The following is an 8,000-nucleotide window of genomic DNA, read 5'->3' on the forward strand; positions in this document are numbered from 1 at the left end:
GGTAGACACCTCACTACTTGGAGACATTTCAAGTTTCCCTGAATTTGACTGGTTATGTCCTAAACACTTTCACCTCTGCAGGTATTGGCACTCTGGACAAGTAACCAGAGCTATCTTTTATCATCCAGTGACAGTAGGGGGTTAAAGCAAAGGTTTTGATACTTAAAAGTAGTGGAACTTCATTCAGAAGATCCAATATGGAAAACTACCTTTTTTACTTCTCCAAATTGTCTATAGAAGCAGTATTTGACTGATCATAGAATCATAAAATATCCTAAGTTTGAGGGTATCCTGAAGTATTAATGAGTGGCTCCACAGGGGAACTTCCTAAATCAGACCATATAACTGATGTGGATAGTTTGATTACGACTGTAAAAAAGGGTTTTTTTCCAAAAATAATGCAGTGTTATATATTGTTATCATATGTCACTCTATTAAAAAAAAGAAATATATTTGATGTTTTGAAGAGAAGCTTCTTTCTGTTTTTGCAGAAGGAAAGTGTAAAATAACACTGTGTAAAGAGGCAATTGTTTGAAGAAAGCTGGAATGTAGTGTGTGTGATCCAGAGTGTTGTCACTTCTGGATGTCAAAACGTGGATGTTTTACACTTTACATGGTCATGTCAAAACACAGCAATATTGCAAAATCGGCTTATAATTTTCAGTGATATTTATGCTAAAGCGGGAGCTGCGCTGCATGCTTTCTGCCAGAATTCTGGTGGCTTAAGTAGTATAGCTACTAAGGTATTATAAATATCTCTCGTTCCTAAGTCATTCATAGCATTTCCTGTTTGCCATGAAAGACTGTATAGTTTGTGGGTCTGACCTCAGTAACAATATGAACAATCACGGATATTGTGCCACATCCTATTCAGCATTTTTTTTCATGTAACAAGGGAGAAAATACATATATGTTTTCAGTGTAGAACAGGAACATATGATCACAAAAGGAAATCTATTACCACAATCAGGCAACGTGCTACCAATCTTCATGCAAAAGATATGTCAATTCTTTACTTCCTCTTCTGTCTGTGTTCATTGCTGGAATATGGTATCTGTGTGCAAACAGATTTTTCTAATCAGAGTCATTCAGCCCAGTTTACCACCTGCAATCCAGAGTCTGTAGTTTCACACTCATTGCCATGTAAGTGTACATGCAGAATAAGATCCATGAATAACAGCCAGGGTGCAGTCTTTTCCATTTGTACTTTGGGCCAGGTGCTTGAAACTCACATTCGAACTAAATAGCTATTTCCTTTGCAAGTGTGAACAAAACAACCAGATTTATTCAGTCAGCGGGCTAGTGTATGCATTTCTCATGAAGACGAAGAGTGTTAACAGAGATTTTGTGTAGTTTGGAGCTGCACAGTAAATTCTCATAAATTCTTTTATGACAGAGATCTTTTTATATCTGTTATTCATACTTCTCATCCAGCAGATACCATTTTCCATTCGTTTTGTTTTTTGAAAGATATATCTGGAACAACAGCAATCTATCTACAAAAAGGGCACTGCCTTCCTGGTAAAGATTCAACTAGTGGTGTAGCATAATGCAGGAATTCTAAAATAAAATAAAAAATAACAAAATTATAATCAATAATTGTGGCTCTCTAAAGGCTAAACCATTTTCTGTGCATGAAAATATAATTTAAACCACAAGAATGTAATTATCTAAAACTCATCATTTGTCTTAAGACTGAGTACAATCTGACAGACCTCTTGAATGTTCAAATCATATCTTTCCAAAAACTGCAAGATATGAGAAAAAGTTGAAGACAGCACTACAGTCCTGAATAGGAGTTTCTCTTTTCCAAGTTTTGTCCCTCCGAAAGACAATCATTCAAACAGATGCTGATATTCATTTTCATAACAGACTACTGATGAAAATATTTTCAAGGAGGACCAAGTAATTTCTGCTTGCAAGCTCAAGCATTACACAGGCAGCGGGTGAAAATTCTTGAATGCAGTTGAGTTTTCTAGCAAGTAAAGGGTCTGAAATTCTGTATTTTTCATCAATTATTTATTTCCAAATTCTAAAATATATTAATCTCCTTTACTTTTTCTTACTGGACTGTACTAGAGGATATGCAGAGTCCAAAGTGGGTTATGGCAACCATAGCTGTGAACTTCAAAGACAATTGCTGGCAAAGCTGAATGGGACACATCCTATAGGAACAGTATTTGCAATAGCTGAGAGAACAGCTGTGAAAAACCTACCAGGGAAAACATGAAGAGGCAGATGAACACATATCTATCTATTGCGAGGTTTCATTTGAAATTTATCGGTTTTGTGTAATGCGACCCCTGTCACAAATGCCTGCAGATCAGATGCACAGACATTCCACAAAAGGTAAAGATGAGCAACAAAGTGCATATGAAACCCAAGAGGATAGTCTCAGACAGTAAGAAGAAAGCATAGTATTTTATCTTATAGAGTGGTCTTCTAGGCATGCCTGGAGTAGCTGTCCAAACACGAAGATTCAGTCCAAGTGATTGGCAACAAAGCCAATGGCATATCCTAACTGCATTGTGGAATTCTGACCATTTCCACTTCACAGCATAGGAGGGTCTATTAAGAAAAAACATTAGCAGGAAAACATGTACCATAAACACTTCCTGAAGAAAGAGATGCGTTTAACAACGTGCCACTCTCTGCTGTCTACCAGCACCTATTGCAGCTAGTGGACAGGACAGAACTAACTCCACCTCCACAGTCCCCAGGAAAGCAGCACTGACTACAAAAGTTGGAAAATTCTTGTCCTGGGACACAAAGAGGATGAGCACAAGTCCTGTGATAGACTCAAAACTGCACAACTGGTGTTCAAGCTCCCTCCAAAGGACTCCTGTCAGCTGGAATACTGTAATGCAAATAATCCATCTGTAAGATTCACCTAAAGGTCAAAACTCCTGCTGTAGAGAAATTAAAGGATAAAAATTAGGAACACATGGGAGATCACATGCTACTTGGAAAAGTAAATTTACATCTTAATTTCCATTTTCTCTGATGAGTCTTCTAGTATGTCACAAAATGGAAATCTAGTTTATGATGCCTGTACTTGAGATGAAGTGAAGTCTTATCCAGCCTTGTTCTACATGTTTGAATTTCCACTTGGGAACTATCATTGGACAGGGATAATTTTCACTTCCTTTAATCCAATGAGGATCATCTCTCATCCGCTTCACAGAACACCTTTTGTCTCTCTACCATCTGAAAGGGACCACAGCCATCTCACAGATTTCCTGTATATGTCAAGAAACACATTTGAATATCCAGTGCTTCTAAGTTGACAGTTGTCAACTGCTGCGGTTTCTTAGTGTCATCAGGAAATCATTAGGAGTGTATTGATAAAAACGTATATTCTTACTAGCAAATGAAACCTCTGTCAGTAAACCTGATGTGCATTATGAAATGAAAATTATGTTCAAAACTCGTGGTTATAGGAGCTACTGAAAAAGAAAGCACTGAAGTAAATGAATCCGTAAATGATCAGTACCTACTGAATGGAAGCTACGTATGAAAAGATCACATGGGAAAGAGGCAGCACAGCTGATCCTGGAAAACATTTCCAAGAATAAAAAGGAAAAAGGACTGCAAGCAGACAGCAGAGATTCACAAAGTCGTACTTTATTGACTTGGTAACTCATAATGAGCAGACTGGCTCAAGAGATGGAAGGTAAGCAGTGGGTATTGTCTACTTTGACTTCAGCAAGTCTGTCTCCCATAAAATTGTCATAAGTAATCTGATGAAGTATGGATCGGATTATCAGTGAAGTGGATAGAAAACTGGCTGAACAGACAGGCCCAGAGGACAGTCACCAGTGACACAAAGTCTAGTTGGAGGCCAGGTACTAGAAGGGGACAAGACATAGTCCAATGCTGCCCAAAACATTCATTAGTGATGTCAGCAATTTTGCAGAGGACACAAACCTGGTATGCCACAAGGCCATGCTACCTCTTGGAGGAACGTAGACAGGCAGAGAAAACGGGCTGATAGGAACCTCACACATTGCACTACATGAAAAAAGCAACCCCACACTCCAGTATATTCTGGATACTGACCATCAAGAAAAAAGCTTTGTGGAAGTGCTGGGGGTTCTGGGGAATGTCAACTTGAGCCTGCAGTGAGCCAGAAATGTGCCCTTGCTGCAAAGAAGGCTGTCATGAGTAATGTAAGCATCAGGTCCCTCTCCTCGCCCTCTTCTCAGCACAGGTGAGGCTACAGATGAAGAATTGTGTCCAGCTCTGCATTTCCCAATATAAGAGACAGAAGGAGGTTGTGGATGGAGTCCAGTAAAAGGTCTAAAAGATAGTGAATAGGCAGCAGAATCTTTCTAGTGAGGAAGGGCTGAGAAAAAAGGGACTGCTGAGTGTGGAGAAGAGAAAGCTCAAAGGGAATCTCACTGATATGTACACATGTGGAGTTGGTTGTGTAAGAGGAATGGGGCCTGGCTCTTTTCAGTGGCAGAATGACAGAATGAGAGGCAATGGTCCAAACTAGAACAGAGTTTTACTCTAAATATCAGGAAGCACTTCTGTGCTGTACAGGTGATGGAACACAAGCACAGGCTGCCCAGACGGGGTGGTCCTGAACAACCCTCTGGAAACGTTGTACAAGGTAAACTCCAGAGGAAAGTCCTCTGCCTCTAGTATTAGTCTTTGCTTGTCAGTTTCCTCTTTCTCTGAAATGTGTTGCATCAGCCAATACAATTTCAGAATGTGGACAGCTGAATGGATTGTTTGTTGGTCAAATGTTTATCTCCAAGAGTGAAAGCTGGTAGAAATCCGTCCAGTCTGTTTTGTAGGACATGATGTAGGACAACATCACTACATAATCTTGTATAAGCCTTGCGAGGATGGGGTTAGAACAGTGGTTAGAAGATGTGCATGTGGTGAAGGTCTGACCACTAACTTCTGTTTCCAATGCTCTATGTGTTTCTTATATGAAGGCATTAGGCATTGTAGAAGCTCTACTCTTGGATGCTCCTGATAACATGACCTCATAAATTGTGCTTATAAATGATGCATATTAATCCACCTGTATTTGATAATCTATATTCTATGATTTGTATACTTTCTGCAGTAGTCTGGAATGTCTGAATGCCCTCTAATAAGTAAAAAAAAAATCTGAGGAGACATGATTCAGCTGAAAGTATATGCATATATTTTCAGCACACAAATTGCTACTGTATTCAAAGAAAAAAGTGGAAGATTTCACTACCAAGGCTCCAGTTTTTTTTTACCAAGGCTTCATGCTTTTTGTGAATTCAGGTCTTTTCAGATTTTTAAAGAGCAAGGAATGGAGGTAAGAAATTGGCAACCAAGAGTGAAATTCTTTTTCATTTTCTAAGCCATAAAATCCAGAAATTTGGACACTGGAAACAGGCACCTTCGTCAATCAGCACTAGATCACTTCTCCCTTCCCATTGCAGACATGTTATTCATACTTTTCCCCTCACTTCAGTCTGAGGAGCAGAATTGTTGTGAGGACAATCATGGTACAGCTCACCTGTGCACACAAGGGCAGAGATATTCTATAATCTAGGGCAAGGAGAGGCCAGCATAGACGTACATCCTTTTGATGTGTTCATTCTGATTGAACACAGGTTGCTCTGGGTGCTGTATGAGTTGCTGAAATACCATTACAGACTCATGCTTAACCACTGTGATGGTCATAGATCACTCAGGGGCAAGCTATCAACTTCTTTTGACATCAGAGTCCCGTTCAAACTGTGCTCTGCTGCGCAGTGCAGCAACAAACTTGAAACCAGCTCAGGCCTGAAATGCTGAAATACAAAGATAAGTCTCTCCTTCCCCACTGTACACGTAATATTGATGAGTCAGGAACACATGATCAATTCTATGTTCCCCAGCAATAAGGAGCTGGTGAATGCACTAATATAGTACAACCACTGAGCTCTTTCCTCTCTACTTCTGCTTCTAAAACTTCAATAATTTGTTTCTCCTCTGAAGAACTGTATTGCCTTTGTTCCCTCTCTGTAGATATTCTCTGAAGATACTTAAAAATGCAGGACACTGCACCTTTTCTCAGACATTGTTTTGGTTTTGTTTTGCAGCACTACATATGCTGCTTTTTGAAGATTTCTGTTGTCATACTTCAACTTCCTTCTTGTTTTGAGTGCCTTATACTACTCTGGTACTGGTTCTGGTATACTACTCTGGTTTAGACATTGCAAGTCTAAAATATATGGCATGTGTCTGGTTAGCCTCCTTTTTCTGTCAAATCTACTTCTTCTCCTGAGAGCTGATTTTGGAGCTTTCAATTTGCACACACTGCCTTCTCTGAGTCAATCCTACCACAGCCTCAGCCCACCATATCATAAGAACTTGTTCACTGACCCTATATAATTCAGTACACTTCATAAAGAATGCTTACACATTCTATCTAAAATCTTTTCAAAGCTTTCTTCTTTATGTCACTTTTGATAACAATCCACCCTCCTCACACTGTTGAATTAACAGTCCACAGGGTACTCCTCTGACAGTGTTAGTTGAAAATCAAGGAAGTGCCATGAGCAGATTCCAACAAAGGAAGGACACTTTTCTGCACTGTCTGCATGCAGTCTGTGCCTTCAGAAACATTTCACCTTGACTTACCCTGTGCTTATAGCTTCCTCTCACAAACACTGTCCTTAGGAGTTGATGAGTCATTTTTGCAAAAAAGAAATTTGCTTCACTGCCCTATTTTTGTGTTCACTAGCTTTTGCAAGGCAATGTGTAAAAACCAGTGTTTTCAGTACTCCATGAGATTTCTTGACACCAAGTCGTGAATAAATCAAGTTCCTGGAAACATCTTGCTATATGGGCAAGATGCTTTGTTAAACTTTGTAGAACCCTGGGTTCAAACTGAGCATAAGCAACATGAGTGCCTTTCACTCTCCTTGGTTCTCAGCCTGAAGAAAGCTTTGTTAAACGTGAAATAAATACCTCTATAATTTCGCTGTGAAACATTAACATCCAGGAGAAAGTGGCTGAAAAATAAAGACTGCCCAAACAACTGATTTTCAAATTACTTTGGAAAATACATAGTGTTTCCTAACAGGTATCCTACCAGAGGAAAGAGCACCCATATAGCTGACCAGGCATTTATACACATATCTGTCTGTCCTGAATGGATGACTGAGCTGCAGAATTATTAAGGCTGATTTTGATGATCCTCAGTACATGAGAAAAGAAGGAAGAAAGCCTGACCCAGGCAGTGTGTTTGCTCTAGCATGTGATAATTGATTCTGGCTTCTGATGCTTCTCCATAACTTATTGGGATGCTCTCGCTCACCTGTCTGGGCAGGTGGCTTCTCAGAGACCTCATAATGCTGCCAGTCCTCAGGACTATAAGTTAAACACTGTGAGGAGTTTCTCCCTTCAGGTGTACAGGAATAGCCCCAACATGCCCCTTGTGAATCTGAGAGGTTTATTCTAGACTCCAGTTCCCATATGACTAAAATGAGAACAAAGAAAACTAAGCAGTATATAGTGGGAAAAGGTCTTATTTTTGGAGGTCACTCATGCAGGGCTCATTAGCTTGCTGATAGCAGTTCTAATACTGTAGGGTGCAGAGAGATGCATCGCTCTTGTTTTGTGGGAAACTGATACTGTCAGATGACACGAAAAGATAACAGTGAGTTCCTTTCCTTATTCTCCCATTGACAGGTGTGGCCCTTCTGGCACATTGCTAACTTCCTTCCTGTCCTTAACACGCACACTTTAACTCCATGCCCGAGGACAGGATAGTTCAGCAGCCTAAGAGAGTCTGAAACAAAATGTCCGATCAAGCCTAACAACTAAACAGAATTCGCATTCGCAGAATCGCTTTTTTATATTCAAACATTTCCCCTGCCAATTTTTTTATAATTCAAATGAAGGAAGGAAGGAAGGAAGGAAGGAAGGAAGGAAGGAAGGAAGGAAGGAAGGAAGGAAGGAAGGAAGGAAGGAAGGAAGGAAGGAAGGAAGGAAGGAAGGAAGGAAGGAAGGAAGGAAGGAAG

The sequence above is a fragment of the Lagopus leucura genome, unplaced genomic scaffold (genome assembly GCF_019238085.1).
Source record: "Lagopus leucura isolate 7727_CA_CO unplaced genomic scaffold, USGS_WTPT01 Super-Scaffold_774, whole genome shotgun sequence".
Taxonomy (NCBI): Eukaryota; Metazoa; Chordata; class Aves; order Galliformes; family Phasianidae; genus Lagopus; species Lagopus leucura.